The 20,173-nt window shown below is 41.6% G+C and overlaps 1 protein-coding gene and 1 pseudogene across 1 annotated transcript in view; one reads left to right on the top strand and one right to left on the bottom strand.

Annotated features, from left to right (window-relative positions):
- CPS1 (carbamoyl-phosphate synthase 1) overlaps positions 1-20,173 on the top strand; it is a 395,122-nt gene that overhangs the window by 19,470 nt on the left and 355,479 nt on the right. The window lies entirely within an intron of this gene.
- Positions 12,975-20,173, bottom strand: part of LOC132369192 (cyclin-Y-like protein 1) — a 42,334-nt pseudogene continuing 35,135 nt past the window's right edge.

The following is a 20,173-nucleotide window of genomic DNA, read 5'->3' on the forward strand; positions in this document are numbered from 1 at the left end:
CTCCAGTGTTTCTGAAGAACAAGACAGAGCATCATTTATGTACGATTTTCTCTAAGTAACCAAATAATTCTTCACTGTAGAAAAGCCAAAATGTTTTATATCTGAGTAGGTATTTCTCAGTTTCCAGGGAAACTGATACAAAATTGTCTGAAATAAAGACATTAAGAGCAAACTTCCAATGTGCCTGTGCTTTATATTTGGTGTTCTGACCTTGTTTCTATGGAAACTTAATTACTAGGCAAATGTAATCTTCCCAGGCCAGGGATCAAACCCGTGTCCCCTGCGTTGGCAGGAGGATTGTTAACCACTGCACCACCAGGGAAGCCCTATCTGCTCAATTTTCTGTAAACCTAAAACTGCTTTAAAAAATTGTTTATTAATTTTGTAAAAAGTGCAACCCATGGCTTGACCAGTTCTGTATATAGCACTTTCTTAGGCAGTAAATTATCTTTGCAGAGCGCCTTTGGGCAACAAGCAATGATGCAGCATAGCCCACATAGACAGAAGGGTTTTGAAGACAACAAGCCTTCAAACTCATCCCCCCACTAGAGTGTGAGCAGGAATGACAGAAGGGGGAACAGAATGTGGTGTGTGGAACCCTGGGTCCCCCTTTTAGCTACAATCAAGGAGTCACTGAGCACATGAAGGCAGCCTCGCAGGGGTAGCACCGCTCTAAGAAACAAGCAACAACTTCTGACTTGTTTTACCCAAATAACTTAAACAAGCAGATAATAACCAAGTGATTCATCCTACATGATCTTCAGTTTTCCCATTGATACAACTGACAGTATTATGCATTATAGATGCTGCTGTGTTGTTTTCAAGCCTTCCTTGAAAGCCTTAACAAAAACGTCAAAACATCCTCGCATATGATACTGATGATAAGGAAGTGGATATGTGTGATCACATATGAGATATCTTATTAAGGAAAGTGTGGGAGGGTTCTTCTTTAGAATATTTTCAAAAAGCTCTTCTAAACACTAGATATATTTTTTTATTACTTTTACTGCTGTTATTCTCCTACTTGTTACCTGAAGTTTTGTCTAAGGACCGCAGGGGTTTTCTTAACCTTACAAGTAAGTTTCTGTTGAGTAGAACCTCGTCATGCTACTTGTTGCTATTGATAGAGTTTGTTAAGCCAACAGTGAAAGCAATCTGTCCTCTCAATGCATGGTAGCACTTCAGTAGTGGAGATTCTGTAATGAATTTTAAAATCAGAGATGAGAAGCATTTCCCCCACCCACCTGGGATTGGAAAGAGACAATTCAGTAAGACAAAACAGGATGCAGAGCTTAAGAAGTGGGTTAGAGCCCACGAAGTTCTAAGAATCACAACTGTTGAAGAAATATTAAGCAGACCAGAAAATTAGTGAAATGAGTCCAGGTTGAGTGAGACTGAATGCTTTCCCCAAGTCCCACATGGTAACTGCCTTTTTTCTTCTGTAGGGAGAGAAAGAATTGGGAAGAGATTTCAGATTTCTAGAGATTCACTTGAATAGTTCCTACTGCACTGCTCACTGGGACAACATTCTTTTTCCTCCCCAAGGTGGCCATATGCAGCAGCAGTTCACCCCATCCATTCACTCTCATCACTTAGAATGGAGTTGTCCCCATGCAAACATCGAGCAATGGCACCGTGAGAATTGAGAGGCTCATGAAAGCAAGGCTGATGGGAGCCCTGGGGTGCACCCCCAAACTAAAAGGACTCAGGTTGCAAGACCTGTCACTTAACAGTCACAGCAGGATATATTTTTGGTAATTGAAGCCTAATTTGGATTGTGTTTTTGGAAAATGATGACATTAGTTTTCTAAAAACTAGAAAATTTTTTAGGGGGGAGTGGTGGTTCTCTCCAACTCCACTTTGAAGCTAAAATGGCAAACTGTTTAGAATCCAAACTTTTTCTTCCCGTGGATTTATGTAGTAGATGTTTCAAAATGACTGGCAAATACATAGAATTCATACAAAGTTAGAGGCAAAAGGGTGCTCCAGAACCCTCTGGTTGAATCTCTTCACTCTATAGTTGAGGAGAATGAGGTCCAGAGAGGCTAAGTGTTATGCCCAAGGGCACACAGCTGGCTCACAAGATGAGACTTGAATCCGGATTGCCTATGTACTGGCCAATGCTCTTCCCTCTCTACTGTGCTCTACTTCCCAGCACCACAAGAGGACACCTACTGTGTCTTGCAGAATCTAGACTATTTTTTGAAAGCTTGGAACTAAACTTGTGACTAATTAGAATACAGTGTTCCACCACCTTTAAGTCACCAGCTAAAATCCACTGCTCCCCGTCGCAGCACGCCCGAGGCCTTCTGGGTAACCAAAGAAAGATTATTGTCTCAACTCAGTTCTCTGTGTCTAGGTACCCACAAAATGGAAATCACTTTACATGGGGAAGAGCAAGAGGACAAGATGAGATGAAAAGGAAGCATGTTTAAAATGGATAAAAGGAGGCACTTTTTCCCCACTACACACAATTGAACTGGGGAACTCACTGCAGCAGGATATTAAGATCAATGGTGAAGATTTGTGTTTTAAAAGATTAGACATTTCACATGCATATCATCAACAGCGACACTCAATGGGATGAAAGTAAGATGGATGAAAGTTCTCAAGCTTCAGTGCATAAGTTGATCACCAACTGGGTCAGGTGAAAAGAAAAAAAGTTGTCGACTGGATTAAAATTTCACAGAAAGGCAGATCTGGGGGGTTCCAGTCATTGCTGCTGTGTAACAAACCACTCCAAAGTAGTGGTGTGAACCAACAGGCATTTTATTATGCACATGGATACGGTGGATCAGGAATTTGGAGAGGGCACAGCAGGGATGGCTTGTCTCTGATTCATGACATCTGGGGCCTCAGTTGGGAAGACTTGAACAACTAGGAATGACTTGAGGTTGGGGGCTGGAATCATCTGGAAGCTTCTTCACCTAACCTGGGATGACTTGAAGGCCCACTCAGCTGGGACTGTCAAGTGGAGCATCTATATGTAGGTGTCAAGAGGGAGTGTCCCAAGAAAAAGCACTTCCAAAAAACAAGTGTCCCAAGAGACCCAGGTAGAAACTACACGGCCTTTTATGACCTATCCATGGAAGTTTTAGAGCATCACTTCCAACACAGTCCATGGGTCAAAACCGTCACAAGCCCACTGAGATTCAAGAGGAGGAGACTTAGGACCTCCTACATCCCTCCCCTATGGGGAATGGCAAGATCACATTGCAGAAAAACCTGTGGGATGGGAGAGGTTTTCGCAGCCATCTTTGGAAAATGCAATCCCCCAGGGAAGTGGTGGGTGATGTGAGGTTACAAGAACACACAATCTAGTGGAAAACACTGACATATGAACAGAGAATCACAGTACAATAAAATAAATTTCAAGGTAGTTATTTCCCCCTCTTTTACAAGAATTCTTTTTTTTTCCCTTTGATAAGAGTCATCACATTAAAATTTTTTCATTCATTGTCTGTCTTCTACTAGATTGGAATCTCCATGCATTTAGTTTCCTACTGTAACCCCTGTGCCTAAAACACTACCAAGCCCAAAATAGGCACTCAATAAATATTTGCTGAAAGAGTATATGAGTAAAGTGCTGTAATAGAGAAGTAGTGGGAGGGCTGTGGGAGTACAGGCAATAACAAAGCACTCAGCTTGACAGAAATGACATTTGAGTGGGTCTTGAATGCTCTTGAAGGATAAACAACAATTTTTCTGGTGGAAACAAAAGGGAATAAATTTTTCTCCTTAAATCTCCTCCAGAGACTTCATTAGCCAAGTTTAAGTGGGCAGATCTCATCCTAAGTGTACAGACTGCATGTAGTAGTTACAATGTTCTTGGTTGCAAGTGAAAGAAAACAGGGACTCAAATGTATTAAAAAATAAGCAGCGTATCGTATCACATAACAACAAGTCTGGAGGCCAACAGTTCAGGCAGCCTCAATGCCATCCTTCTTCACTGGGTCAACTTAGCTCCTTTGTGGTTGCAAGATGGTGCCCACAGTGGTAGGCATCACAGGCAGACAAAACAATACCCAGCAGGGGAGAGGACTACTTCTCCTTTGGAGTAAGATCTTTCCCATAAGCCCCTGACAGACTTACCTCACACTGGCCCCCACACCACGCCTTATTGGCTAGAACTGTGTCCCATGCATGTATGTAACCTAAACGCTGATAAGAAGAAGGGGAGAAACACGAGCAGTTGGACTAATCACGTGTTACTCCTTGGGGCTTGACCTGAAGCTCCTGCCTCTCCTGAAGCACAGGGCTATGCAGAAAAGGGTGGATTCCCCAACAAAACAGAACAAAACAAATAATGGGGGTTTTGTTAGGAAGGAAAAAGGGGAGATGACTCTTCGGCACATAATCAACAGTGTTTGCAACATTAGGCTTGGGGAAGGTTAATGTTCTGTTTTCTTTGTGGATGACTATTACCTAACAATTTTATTTATTCTTTTTCATGCTTTTTGCTCCTGTCCTTTCTCCTCTGCACTAGTAGTCAGTTGAATAAATCAAGCGCTGTATCAATAGGAAAGAGTGTCATGTGTACAGTGTACATACGAATCTAATTAATCAAAAATATGTTGATTAGACGTGAGTGCACTTTCAGGTAAAAACCTTGATTCAGATGCTTCTGATAGCATAGCCATGCCCAGCTGTTCACCACTTGAATCGTGCTCTTTCATGGCCTTGTGCCCGTTACTTGTGCTGATTCCTCTGTCTAGGAAGTCCTTCTCAGTTTCCTGACCTATAGTGGATACTAGTGATTGCCTCTCCAGCGCCCATTCTATCCTTCTAGTAATTTGCTTGAAGAGATGGCGAACTGCAAAACTACTTTTTTCAGACTCCCTTGCAGCTAGGGTCTTGATCTGAAATAAGTTCAGTCAATCAGGTGCACTTGTGTAAGATTTGGAGGCAGATGCAAGGAGAAGGCATCATTCTGTTGCTGTTGCTGTTGGCCAGCAAGGTTTGAGCAATAATGTTAAGAGGCATTTAATGCTGTTGGACTCAATGTCCTGTTTCAGTGTCTAGTCACCAGTTTCATGGGTGTGAAGAGCCCTTGCTGCAGCACCATCCCAACTTCTGGAACATAGCTACTGTGGTAGGCCCGTGAACTCAATAGCCCAGGGGTACCCCCCTGACTTCTGCCCCTCCAGCTCATCAATTTTGTAAGCCTCTGTTTGATTCTCAGTATTAAATATTTCTCTGTTTGAAACACCTAGAGAGGTTTCTTCCTGTACTAAACCCTGACTCATAGATCACCTAATTCATATTCAGCCTTCCAGGCACAGCCTGGGTCTTCCCTGAGCCACCGGGTTGGGCCAGGTGCTTCCTCTGTGCTCCCACCACGTCCTGCCTGGTAAGCCCATGCCTCTTCATCTTTGCACCCCTGGCACCAGTGTTTGGCTCACAGCATGTGCAGCATCAATATTTACCGAACTGAAGCTCCCTCTGCCAAGATACCAGACAGGTCCTGAAATCTAGTCTAAAGGGTGCCCCACCTCATGCCTGGTCTGCAAAGCCCAAAGAACAAGTGGCTCTAGACTTATACTGGATTCTAGATGAATCCAGAGCCCTCAGCTTTTCCGTACTTTAGTCCCCCACACAAGAGGCCACACCAGATTTGAAAATTTGACCTGGTCCCCAGGAAAAGGATGATAAGGAACAAGGGAAGTTGCTTATCTCAAGAGTTACCATCTGGTGGTTTTCAGGACCCTCTACTGCTGGGCCTACAACGAGGCCTGCAGTCAATGGCAGCATAGTCTTCGGAGCAAGGAAAACCCAAGTTGGAAGGTGTGTGCCGTTGTGTAGCAAGTTACTTTCTGAACCTCAGATTCTTAATCTATAAAATGGGGTTGATAATATCAACCTCACAGGATGCTTGGGGGTAAAAGAGATTATATATGTAAAATGCTTAGCACAGTGCACGCACATGGGAAATGCCCAATACCCATCAGTTACTGTTACGGCCACCATTGTTGTTGACTGTGCCATCACTGTACCACAAGTCTGTTACATATTTTTTACTTCATATACATATACTTTCCTTCAGCCCAAACAGACTCACATGCAGTTAGAGTAGAACGTACTTCTCTATACTTTCTCCCGAGGTGTTCCATTTTACATCATGATGTGATTAACCCTTTTCTGCAGAAGATCCAGCTAGGCCCAAGTTTGGGGCTGTGCTGAGGAAATAACAAAACCATCTATGTCAGTGGCTCTCGACCCTAGCTGAAAATCAGGATCACCTGGAGAGCTAAAAACAAAACGGCAACAAAAATAAACAAATAAAACGAAACCAAGAAACAATGTCTGGGTCCGTCAACCAGAGATTCTGATTCAGTAGGGCCCAAGCATCAGTATATCTTAAGGCTCCCCAGGTGATTGTAATGTGCAGCTGAGAGCCATGGCTGAGAGTGGGAAAGATTAGCGCTTCCATCGCCTCTGGGAAAGAAGAAAGAAGCTCTTACTTTTCTATAATCGCCACCACAGTGGAGGAGGGGAGAGGACTAAAGATTACAGTTGAATGATTCCACTTATAATGTGAACAAGGCATTCTTATTATGAACCTGGATAAATGACTCATCATGTTAATCCTCTGATTAGTGTCTGGGTTTCTCATCTAGAGGTGTCTGATCTGATGAGAAGAGGAGTTATCAGAAATGCTCTAGGACATGGAAAAAGCTAGTCTGGAAATACCTGTGAGGGATTTCAAGTTGGCTTGTGGGTGTCTGTCCTGTGCCAGCCCTGTGCACACTCGCACACTTGCGGGCTGGTTGCTGATGTCAGGTGTACGCACTTTGATCCAGGGCAAGTGAAATGATCCCTGCTTTGGCATAAAATCTAGCTAATATCTAAATGCTAGAGATAGCTGGTGACAGCTGGGAGTGTGCTCAGACATAAAGTACAGGCATACCTCATTTGATTGCGCTTTGCAGACTTTGCTTTTTCACAAATTGAAGGTTTGTGACAACCCTGAGTTGTCAGATGATGGTTAGCATTTTTTAGAAATAAAGTATTTTTAAATTAAAATATGTACTTTTTTTAAAGACAGAATGCTCTTGCACACTTAATAGACTGAAGAATAGTGTAAACATAAGTTTTATAGACATTACTGGAAAACCAAAAAATCCATGTGACTCACTTTATTGTGATATTTCCTTTAATGCAGTGGTCTGGAAGCAAACCCACAATATCTCTGAGGTATGCCTGTACATCTAAAAAATGTAACTTTTTTCCCATTATTAAAGTGATACACAAAAGAAAATAGAGTGGGAAAACAGAAAAATAGCATGAACCCAGTAGAAACTAATAACAGACTTACATAGAGTTACGAGGTGCTAGACATGGTTTTAAGCTCTTCACCATATAAATTCATTTACCCCTCACTACAACTCTATGAGGGGTAACTCCACTTTACAGATGAGGAAAGAGGACCTGGAGCTGTTGTGTGACTTGTCCAAAGTGGCAGCTAGTAAAGGAAGAGCCGAGGTTTGGACTCATGCTGCATTTAACAGGGTAGGGTCAACCTCAGAGATATATATAGCTCATAAGGTAAGCTTTATCCAAGGATTCAATGCCACTTGCTAAAGTTTAAAAAGTTAATCTCAGTTGCCATTTATTCATCCATTTATTTCACAAATATTTACCAAAGGCATCTATGGGCAGCACACTGTTCCAGGCTTGATTATCAAGATACTGAAGAGTATACAGAGGCTACCTGTCCAGTCATTCCTATAGCATTGAACTCTCAAGTGTCTCAATATGTATAATCAATACAAGTATAGTAAGATTAGAAATGCAATAACTATTCTCTGATTACAAAATCCAAAACCAATACTTCAAAACTTTCAAAATGTCACACTCTTACTAGATGGAATGTTTGGCACGATCCTCCGTATTTTCATCAATTAATAAGTACACCTTGGACAATAATTTAAGTTGAACCTCATGAATTCCACTTTGTAGCAACACGTTTAATATAACAGTAGTGTCTTCAAGTCAGAAATTTGGTGTTTTTGGATGGATGGATGGATGGATGGAAGGATAGATGAGTGAATTAATAGCTAAGAATGCCTGGCAATGTTCTAGTTGCTTAAAAATTGCATCTTTAAAAATAATTCAGTGTTTTCCAGTTTGTTAAACAATAACTATGACTCAGAAGAAAATTGTGATTTCTGTCCTTTCCATGGACTAAATATGTAACTTCAAGGAAGCCATTATGATGCCAGTTCCATCTGATTGTTGTGAGGATCAAATGAGCTAACTGAAATGAATTATGTAGCACCCTGCCTAATACATGTTAAACAGCATATTTTAAACTGCCTTTAAAGTGAAATACTATATGCAGAAAAGCAAAAATTCAAATGATACAAAAAGCTATACAATGCAAAATACGTTTCTTTTGGCCAAGTTTTCCCGCTATTATTACTACTATTATTAGAGATCTCCAAGCAAAAATAACATCTCCCTGTTGATTAAGAAGGGAGAGGTTTACAGACTAGGAGATAACATCCTTTGAGTCAGAACCAAGTGAAATAACACATGTATTCTGGTTAAATTCCAGCATGAGTGATTAACATTCTCCAACTTCAAATAAATTTTATTATTAGCCAACACTTGTCCATCCCCAATAATACACATGTTGCATACAGGCCACAGAATGAGGCAGCCTCTCTTGGCATGGTCACAATCTGTGCATACTTTCCACTGAGGGTTTCCCTTTCTTTTTGATTGCTATTCCATAGCTTTTCAACTCCCACTACTTTCAACCCTGGGATGTTTGCCGACACTGAGTGCCAAGTAGTTCCCAAAAAACCAAAAAAATATAAGCACCTGTAGAATCCCAGGGAATGAAAGAGGTAAAGTACATTTTAAACATATTTATTAACGGTGTTAATGTTTGTGAAGAGATTTATATTTATTTCTTTTAACTTTGAGGCTGGGATTAATACACGTATTCCTCATTATTTCTCACAAAGTCTTGTTGATAAGCAGGAGGAAGAGGGCTATTCTGCAATTTTGTCTCCCAGTCTGTGGAAGTGGGATCCAGGACACAAGAACGACTCAGCCCTAAAGTGCAGTCCTGAGTCCCTCAAGAACTCAGGCCCTCCTGCCTTTTTCCCGCCTTCTTCCAGTAGAAGGAAGGGGTGGGGGGAGCGGGAAACAATTCAAACCCTCTTTGTAAGCGTGTGAATGAATTTCAAGAATGTTAAACACCTCAGTCTTCCAACCTAATTAGAACATGTAGAAAAGAGGCATTTTTAGGACATTTAAAACTTGCAGCATAATAACCCATCTGGAGAGCGCCACAGTGCGTCCCAGTGGTCGAGGCGCCCAGCAGGTCTTCGCGCGGGCTCCCGCAGCTCCGTGCGCTCCGGATCCCCGGCGGCGCGCGGGTGCGCAGCTAAGCAGCGGGTAGCCCCCGGCGGTGGGGGGGGCCGGCCCCTGCCCATCACAGAGCCCGGAGTCAGTGTTGCTTTTCTCTGCGGGCGACTTCGAACTGCCTGGATTTTTAACCCGATAAACTGATAAAGGACTAACATGTCTGGAGTCTTCCAAAGACAGAAAGAAAATCACTTTCTTGTCGCAACAGTAAGATTTTGTTACGAAATGCAAAAGTAAAGGTTAAAGCCTGGGAGATAACCGGTCGCATATGGGGGGAGGGGGGAGGAGGTGGTAAAAACTGTGGCTGTCGCGCCCCAACTATCTCGGTTCGAATCCCGGGTTTGCCATTTGAGAGCCTACTCTGTGCTAGGCGGTCGGAATACCGCGCTGAACAAGATTATCTAGGTTGTGGCTTTCTTGGGGGAACTATCATTAGCTCGGTTCCCTTGGTATGCTTCTAAACTCTGTTTCTTCACCTATAAGAATTGTTGTAAGGATCTGAGACATCCTGTATTAAGATGAGAACGATCAACGCGCCGTCTGACACACAGTAGGGGCTCAGTAAGCATTTGTACTTCTCTCAATTTGAGCTCACCTGGTGAGGGCAGCGCAGAGAGGAGACAGGTGCCACGGTTAAGAATGATTCTTTGAGCAGTTCTTTTAAACAAGCGCTGGACTCTAAGGATGCTTAGCTGCAGATAGGAGAGCTGGTAGGTGCCCTGGAAGCTAGGGTTCATAAGCTAGCACATTACGGGAAAGTGAGCCCCGCACCAGTGGACGCCAGCAGAGAACTCAGGAGGGAATTCTAGCTAGGGTTTCCCGCTCCGGGTCTCAAGAAGGCGTGATTAGCATTCGCCCCGCCCCCCCATAGCTTCCCGGCCGGCGATTGGCCCACGCTCTTCGGCTGCCAGCTCCAGGCGGGGCCGGAGGGCGCCTGGGGAGAGGCTGAGCCCGCGGGGCAGTGGGCGGGGACGCGCGGAGAGCGTGGCGGGGCGGCCCACCAACCGAGCCCCAGCGCGAAGGGGCGGGTCTGGGGCGGAGCCTCCCGGCGGGCATTAGAAGCAAGTGACCCAGGCTGGGCGGGAGAGGGCAGTCAGTCCGAGGCCGTGACTCAACTGCGGCCGCCGCCGCCGCCGCGCGCAGTTCAATACCCGCCGGAGGTGGGCCAAAGGATGCTAGAGCGCGGGGGAGGAGCGGAGCCCGGCGCGTCCCGGGAGAACCGCCACCGCCCCCAGGAGTGCGCTGGAGCGCGGATCCCCCTGCAGGGGAGGAGAAGAGCGGCGGGCGGGACGCGGCGGCGGGCGCGCACCATGCAGTCCTGTGAACAAACACTGGCAGCGATGGGGGAAAATAAGTGTCCCTGGACTTTGGACTAGATTACAGCCAGATATTCCAAAAGCATCGAGACACTGCTCTCTGCGGCCTCTGAAAACAAATGAGACCCATAACACCCTTGCATAAGCTTTGAAAACATGGATCAGTGTAGCAAAAGGAAAGCTGTTCCCCCCCCCCCTTCACCTCAATATATTTTTCTCTTCCTCCTCTTCTGAGAAAACCTATATAGTGATGAGCACACACTTTACTGTTAGAGAATTCTGTTTGCTTTTCTAATCTGTTGAACCATTCCCTCATTTATATATGAAAGCCTATGTATTGATGACTACACACGTACACACACCACGCATACATACTTTACTGTTAAAAATTCTGTTTGCTTTCCTAATCTATTTAACCATTCATTCAAGAAGAGTGTGAGGCCATTACTGGGGAAGGGGGTGACAGTGCATTGGCCAGCAGAATACCAGTGACCAGGACTGAGTGGGGACTAAATTTAAGAAGCTAAAATGGCAAAAACAATTAAAATTTGAGGATGTCTCCCTAGAAAAACAGCAAGTGTAGGGATTTGCGCTTCATTTATACCAAAGTTGGAAAAGTCAGATTTAAGCCCAGGTCAGTTTTTACATTATGGATATTAAGTAAACAAGTGTATAGTTTCCATAGTGTATTTAAGCACTTTGCTGGTGGAAAGAAGCCTCGTGTTATAGTTTTCATGGACTTTCAGAAGCTATTCACGTTTATAAAAATGCACTGCTCTTACACACTCATCCTCTGAATCAAAATTTCAGTATATTCGACAAAACCTTGTACACAGAGCTACAGAACTTTTTGCACATCTAATTCCTCTACTTGTTCAGAAGCTTCTTAGAACCTTGAAATAGAGCCCCTGCCTGAGGGCCAGTTCCTCTCTTGTTTTTCAAATGAGGAACTTTTCTGATCACCTTGACCTCTTCCCTCAGTTAACATGTCTTCCCAGAAAGTACATAGATTATTCTGCTGCCTTAGGTCATTGTGCCTAATTTGGGTTTTTCCTCTTCCTTTTTTTTTTTTTTTTTTTTTTGTGGAGGAGTGTAAAGATGATGCAGAATGTATCTAAAAGTCGTGGGATGATGTGGTTGAAGTGATTTAATTCTTCCTGTTAAAACAACTATTTTTCATTTTGGCAACATACCAAACCTAAAAAGAACAACCAATTTACTTTAAAAAAAAAAAAAAAAGACAGTTAAGACAAAGGATACTAAGCCAAGGAGAGGCAATACAGGTAATGCATTTGGAGGTCTAGGTCCAGGCCAACTCTCAGAGCTGCCTCTGTTTTCAGCCTCTGTTCTCACCGCTGCTCTCCCCCTCCCTTCCCTCAAAGATGAAGCCCACCTGCTTCCCTCAAGTCTTACCTCAGCCACCCCTCCCGCTACCCAGGGCAGAGAAGCCCATCTATTTATGGTCGCCCCCTATTTCCATCTCATATGCTGTTTTCTTCTGATTTTTATTTTTATTAGGCAAACAATCCACACTGATGAAAACAATTATAAAATGGAAGGTTGTGGGGTGGTTTAGCAGCTTCTTCACAGCCAGCTCTGTGATTTTAGTGAGGATTTAAGGCCCAGTTTAGTTTCACATGTACAGCTTTTGGGCTGTCCCTTTCATGGTTCAATTGTAAGCATCGTCTCCCATCACAGATTAGGGGGTAAAGATTTAGAAGGAACTAATATGTGACCTCTCAGTAAATCAGTTGATAAGACTTAGGAAGTCATTTTAATTTCTATTATTAACCTCACACTTTGAAGTTGTCTAAATTGGCTGAAAATAAGTATTCTTGGTGCCTTATTGGTTTATCCTTGCAAACCTTTGTCTTGTTTTCTTGTAGTCATTTCCAGTGATAAGCCTGTGTGTGTGTTGTGTGTAATTGTGAGCAATGTACAAGCTTAAATAACGTGCTGACACCACTGTTTCCAAGTTGGTATTCATTAGGCCGTTTCCTCCTGGGCTAGGGCTGCACTAATCCTGACACCGGCTGCCAGGAGAAAACCTCATGGATCCCACACCGCACCTTAATAACAGCATCCGTGACCTGCAGTCTCAAGTACAGAATGGGAACCCCAGAGCTAGGAAATGTAGTTGTATATTTTAATGAACTGCTACCCCTGCTAAAGAGGCTTCTTTCACTTTTGTGCTCTACAGAAAGACCAAGGGGGGTAGGAGGGACAAAGCTTTGAATAACTGCTTTCTAACACCGAATGTGGCCAACAGGACAGAGAACATCACAAATCTAGGCAGGTGTGAGGTACAGTGGCTGAGGATTTCCTGCTCCCCCTGCATGCCCTTTCTTGCCTCCAAAGTCCGATCAAGTGATCCTGGGAAAGAAATACGCCTGGGTTGAGGAGGGTGGTTTTGAAAGAAAAAGCTACCAAGACATTAAAGCAGGGTGAATGAAGGGTAGGCAGGATGAAAGTAACTAAGTAACCTGGCTCAGAACTCTCAAAAGCTTCTAGCAGCTTGATGACAATTACAGGATTTATTTCAGTCTGTGGTACATCATTTGAAGACAATATTACTTCATGTTGTTACAAACTGTATGTATAGTGTGTATGTGTTGTGGGTGTGTATATAAATAATATATATTATATATACGAGAGATTTAGTGACTTTTGATACGGGTTTGGTGCAGGTGAATTTATTACTGAGCCAAGTGAGGCACATCCTGAGTCAGTAGTGCGAGTCCAGGGCATTCAGTACTTTTTCTGATTTCCATGTGTGTATAGTGCCTGTCCCATGCGGTATTGTCAGTGTCATGTCAAATCCAGAACTCACAAAGCAGAGCCAGCGATATTTTATTTGTAGACAATCAACTAGAATCTATAAAATTATTACTGGCAGATGATTATAATTCCAGATCCTTAACACTAGCAAAAGGAAACCCAGAGCATCTTGATAAGAAGTTTTCTGTTTTTGTTTTGTTCCTGGAAGTCAGTAGAATAGCAGTTATATGTGGTTATATTAGTGTCAAGATACTTAATTTGCTGACCTTATTATTTCAGAAAAAAAAAATTGTATGTATTATATTAGTGGGAAGTTAAAATAATGCTTTGAGATTTTTATCAAATATGGAGAGTAGTTATTTATGAAAAACAAAGAAATGTCTATTTTTGTTTCTTTGTTCCCAATTACTGTAGATAAATTTTAAAGTGCATTAAAGCAGTGGTAAAGCAAATAAGATGCTGTACAAGTATTTTTCTCATGCTTTCATGGAGAGACACTGTTTTCTAAGAGTATCTGAAGGAGGTATGTGCATTCTAACTTCATGATCAGATTTCTCGGATGTACTTTGAATATAAGTGGCAACGTTTTTATTGATAATAAAATCAAAGAAATTCCAATCACCAGAAGGAGAACTAATGAAAACATGTTTTACCTGAATATACTTCATAGGTTTCTCCTGCTGATCCTGTGATTGTTTCATGATTCACTTGAAGAAATGAAGGAAAATACACATAAGAACAGAGACATTACCTGAGATTGTGTTCTATTTTATCAACCCTCCATCTATACTCTGTACTGAAGCAATTTGGCTAGAAGTGCTGCTGTTGTTGTGTGTGTCTGGTTTGCAGTCAGAAACTCCCAAAACTTCATCATTCAGCAGTTAGATCCACAACTTTGTATTAAGGTCTAAATACAAGTCAGGGAACCCAGATAAGATAAGAGGATGTATGGTTCTCCCTCTGTATTTGTGGGTAATTGGTTCCAGTCGTCTCCCTCCCCCCCGTGCCACCCTATACCAAAATCCATGGATGCTCAAGTCCCTTATATAAAACGGTGCAGTATTTACATATAACCTACGCACAATCCTCCCATCTTCCCCCGCACCCTCCTTTATACTTTAAGTCATGTCTAGATTACTTATAACACCAAGTACAAATCCTAAGTAAGTAGTTGTAAATATAATGCAAATGGTTGGTGGTGTGCAGCAAATTCAAGTTTTGCTTTCTGTAACTTTCTGAAATTTTTTTCCCTAAATATTTTCAGTCCATGGTTGGTTGAATCCACTGATGCAGAACCTGTGGATACGGAGGGCCAACTGTAAATTGATTTAGAGTTGGCACTTCCCTGACAATCTGGACAGATGCTTAGTAAACCTGAGATAATTAATTTAGCATCAAAGTGAGTACTATGAGCATTATTAGATTGGTACATGTTAGGGCATTTGGGAGAACAGAAAATACAGCAGTTGAGCTGGATCCTGGTGCAAGAGCCACTGTGCCTTACCCGTACAGGTCTCTAGTTGGCACATCTTCCCAGTGCTTTCTCATTGTTCATCCCCCCCAGTGGAAAAGGGGGGCAGTGTTGGACTTAGGAAGTTGGAGAAATAGGTAATAATGCTTCTTTTAGTGATTTAGTTACAGAGCTCTTACGTGCAACAGAATGAGAGGAAGTAGAATGGTTCTGTGCATAGATTTGGGAGCTAGACTGATTAGGGATTCAACTCCCAGCTCCATCATTCATGGGCTGTTGATCCTGAACAAATTACTTAAGCTCTTAGTACTTCACTTGTGTACTGCATCTTAGTACTTTCTCATCTGTGAAAGGGGGATAATGATAGTACTTATATTTTAGGGTTGAGAGGATCTAAAAGATTCAATCAGGTTAAGGTAAGTAAAACAAGGAGGAAGCAGCCATTCAGGCATGGAATGGAAAGGGAATTGAAAGACTAGTTTTCAAATTTGTGTCTGCATAAGAATCATTTGGGGTTCCTATTAGAAATGTAGATTCCCAGGCTTCAGCTCCAGGAATTGAGATTAATTTGGGATCCAAGAATTAGGTCTTTTTGTTCTGTTTTAGTAAACTTTTAGAATTATTTTAGGTTTACAGAAAAGTTGCAAAGATGTATCCATTTTGCCCTAATATTAACATATTATCATAGCACATTTGTTAAACTAAGAGGTCAACGTTAACGCACTACTGTTAACTCCAGACTTCATTTGGATTTCACCAGATTTTCCACTGATGTTCTTTATCTGTTCTAGGATTCCACATTGCATTTAGAGAAGCTTCATTTCTTACAGGGACTTTCAGCCCATGAGAGGCAGGTGGTCTGGAGACCACATCTTGAGAAACACTAGGACATGTCAAGGGCTGAGGAAGGTCAAATTGCCCCATCCTCACCACCATCCTGGTGGTGGGGGTGTTGGATATAGAAATTTGATTTGAAGAGTTGGGATGGAATCCTCTCCCTTAGATGAGAGGGGTTACCTTAAGAAGTGAGGCATCTATTCCTAATGCCAGATGAAATGAGTTTTGGAGTTTGGAAGGTGGGGTTGCTGCCTAGCCTGAGGAGATACATCTAGGGTTGTGGGCAGATCAGGGGAGTGAGTGCAGCAAATTGGGAACAACTACTTTGTGGGAACACAGGAGGGCTCAAGTAGTTGATTAAAGGGGATTACAAGGGGCCAGTTAGCCCGTGAGCCATATAAATCCTGTATTTCCTGGAACCTGGTGACAGTGTTTTAGAAATGGCTCATAGTAGTAACCAACATCAAGCACTGCCACATTGGACACGACCAGAGAGTCAAAGGGTGAAGCTGAGATGACCTTGTTGAGAGAGGGCAGTGGGAGGTGGACAAAACACTGATGCCCTGCGTTTGGAAGAGTCGGTTCCCACAGTGAGGAGATAAAGGGCCACCATCTGGGGAGCTAGAAGTTAAAAGTCAGTAGAATTGAGAACGGTAAGATGAAGGAATAGATGTTGTAAGAAAAAGCTAGCAGAGTAATTTGAGGTCTTGAAGTAGAGATCGACATATTCTTGAGGACCTTAGGTCATGAGGCTGTCACTGACTTTCTCTAATCACATTCAAATTATTTAGCTGCCCTCACAGCAGTTAAGTAATCACCTAACCTGTTCCTTTTTTTTTTTTTTTTTTTTTAAAGAACATTAACCTCTTCATTTGACTCTGGATTTCTCTTAATTTCTATACTACTTCACTTTCCTGGTTCTTTCTGCATGTTAGAGATCCTAAACCATAAACTGGTATTCATAACATTTCTTTCACATGAAGTACATGTTATCTCATCTGCCAAACCCATTTAAAATGGACTAGTGGAAATTGCCTCAGAAGCCAAACAGATTGCACCTGTGTACAAGGGACCAGGTGTCTCTGAAGGGCTCCTAGATCTTTTGTCTTCTTGCTGGCACGGTGTCAGGCTGGCCAGGCTGGTGAGTGGCTAACAGTTAAGATTTTAGGTGATCTAATCCTTAACTTGATAGATGCTGGGTGTAATCTACAGATTCTGCATAGAAATTAGCACTTACCCCTGGGAGAGCCCCTACCAGCTGTCAAGTGCTTTACCAAATAGCTCTATACTCAAGAATGCGGCTTCTGGGTGAGGGAACAGTCGTAGTCATTTTACATGTGGTTAGAGAGAAGTCTTGGGTGATGAAAGATTTTAGCTAACCTACACGCTATAGGTAAACATTTCCAAAAACATTGCATAACCTGAATACAGAGTGAATTGTTTTCCAGTAAATACTGGCTTCAGCATTTTTCAAAAATCAAGGAATGGTATATTTTATAGAATGGGAAAACTAAGAAATGAAATTTGACCTGTTGTAAAACTAGGATTTAGTGCTGTTGAATTTCAATAATGGGCATACAGGGTACATTAGGAGTAAATGTGAAAGAATAGGGTCATGATGGAATCTGATACAGGGTGGAAAAAATTTCTCTTAACCAGAAACACTGGGCCCTAAGAAGTTGTCTTAGGGTCAACCACATGAATTTAACATACAAAAATGGCAATTTAATTTGGTTCAAACATACATTTCAAACTTTTGTCTTTTCCTTGTAAAGAATAAAGTTCAGTTCACGGTATACCAGAGTTAAAATTGCACAGATGTCAGTATTCCAATAGAGAAAAATAATTTTTTTTAAAAAGCGAAAAAGTAAAATTTGAGTTCAGGTAGTCAGATATTCTTTTATAGTCTTACTACTTTAGGGAACAAACCCTTCCTCGGTATAAAAATCTGGAAAAAAATGCCATAGTTGCCACCCTCTTAATAACTAGTTTCCATGCCCCATATTTGTTGGAGAACCTACTTTGTGATGTTTAAATTTTTACCTTAAGTTGCCTCAATTTCCCATTTATTAAAATGGCTGTATTGCCTCTAGAATTAAAGCTGAAGGGGAAAAGCAATTTTTAGCGATTCCCCTTATTCTACCAACTTGTTCTTGAAGCTACAGTCATGCCCAATGTTCCTACCCCCAATTTTTTTTTTTTAAACCTTCGACCACTCGAGATATGTCAGCATTTCTGCTTAGTAACTGGCATATTACTACGCGGTGCAAACTATTGATATAAACAGTGACTTGTGATAGATTTTTTTTCCCTTCTGTACTAAATCAGATCATTTCTCCTCATCAGCAACTTAACAAGAACAAAGTTAAAGATGTGACCTCAGGAAGGTAACTAAGGTGGGTGAAATACTACGGCAATACTATCAGGACTGATGGAATATTGCTCAAGTGCGGTGGCTAGGGTCTAAAAGAAACTTTAGAGATCTGGTATATTTCCAACTGAATGTTAAGTGAAATAGCATGTTAAAGTCAAATTACGTGGCTTGTTTAAAAGTCACCCTCTTAACAGCAACCACAATTCTACTGCTTCCTGTTCTTCCATTTTCTTTCCTGTTCAATTGCTTGAAACCCTCAAACAACAAGTTCTGATTCTACAGTATTCCTGTAATTCCTTTCTCTGTGTATTTACCTACTTTTATCTTTCAATGTGCATTTCCATCTTGGCACCATAACAAACAATTCAAAAATGCCATCTAATGCATTATGCCACTGAGCACTGTAGCCAGTGATTTTAAGTGTACTAGATTATCTTCAGGTTGAAAAGAGCGTAAGCTGAAGAAATAAATGTCTACATCTTAACTAAAGGCAGGGGTCAAAACAACTTATGAATGGTTAGTTTGAAAATGCTTTAAGGCCCGACTATCAGAGCTGACTGAAAACATTTGAGTTAGGCAGAGTTGTAATGTTATGTGAATAGTGAGAAGTGTTACAAACACAGTAGCCATATATTTTAATTAAAACAGAGTTTATTAGTTTTTCTTTTAATATAAACATGAGGAAGAAAAACCACATAAGTTGTAGCATTCTTTTCAAAATAAAACTGCAATCAGTACTTGAATTTCCAAGCTCCAAACTCCATAAACAATATTTTTTGAGGTGGTAGATTGTAGTATTTTATATACCATAATTTATCATTTATGTCTCTGTCCCTTAAAAATGATGGAACCTGCAGCACTCAGTATAATGTGAAGCCTTGCTATAAAGAGAGAAAGTACTTCTGGCCCAGAAATGCTTTGTTTGCAGGCAAAATTCCTAGGATTACATTTGAGAAGGTAGGAGGAGAAAGATTTCACATAGTTGAGAACACTTTTTTTTTTTTTTTTTTTTAATATTTCAAGTTTAGGTGACATCGTTACCAATCTCCAAAAAGACTGATTACTGGACCTCCCTGCCTTTTAAAGCCTGAGGTAAGGGTTCCTAAGGTTTATATGTTTCCTCTTAAATAGAACTTGAAGTGAGACACCTACAGCCAGGTTAACACACAGGATAGAAAAGCTGTTTCGTATCACTTACTCTCCTGTCCCTACTATTAGGGTCCAGTTCCTTTCAATTTATTACATGTGAATTAACACTGTTGTTCATAATTCCTTTACCAAATCTAGAAAAAAGAAACTTAGGTGATCAAGCAGGTAAGCAGCCCAGCCTTGCAAAGGACTATTTTAAAAAGAGGAGGGGAGGTATCCCCTCAAGTCGTAGTGCAATTTTAAGCTTTGATACTTGTAGAAGTATAAATGCCACAAAGTTACAAAACATCATTTGAAAGTTTAATCGAATTTCTTCTAAACTCATTTAGTTTTGTAAATTTTAAACGTTAAGCGTTTATTGTTTTATTTTTTATTTTTTAAAATTTATGTATTTATTTATTTATGGCTGTGTTGGGTCTTCGTTTCTGTGCGAGGGCTTTCTCTAGTTGTGGCAAGTGGGGGCCACTCTTCATCGCGGTGTGCGGGCCTCTCATTATCGCGGCCTCTCTTGTTGCGGAGCACAGGCTCCAGACGCGCAGGCTCAGTAATTGTGGCTCACGGGCCTTCCCAAGCCAGGGCTCGAACCTGTGTCCCCAACAAGAGAGCCTGCGACAGTGAGAGGCCTGCGCACCGCGATGAAGAGTGGCCCCCGCTTGCCACAACTAGAGAAAGCCCTCACACAGAAACGACCCAACACGCCATTAAATAAATTAATTAATTTAAAAAAATAAAAAATAAAAAAATAAAAGCTTAATGTTTAAAATGTACAAAAGTAAATGAGTTTAGAAGAAATTCGATTAAAGTTTCAAGTGATGTTTTGCCAGTCTAGCATTTATACTTCTGCGACAGTGTTCTGGAGTATCTAAGCAC

The sequence above is a fragment of the Balaenoptera ricei genome, chromosome 7, assembly GCF_028023285.1.
Source record: "Balaenoptera ricei isolate mBalRic1 chromosome 7, mBalRic1.hap2, whole genome shotgun sequence".
Classification (NCBI taxonomy): Eukaryota; Metazoa; Chordata; class Mammalia; order Artiodactyla; family Balaenopteridae; genus Balaenoptera; species Balaenoptera ricei.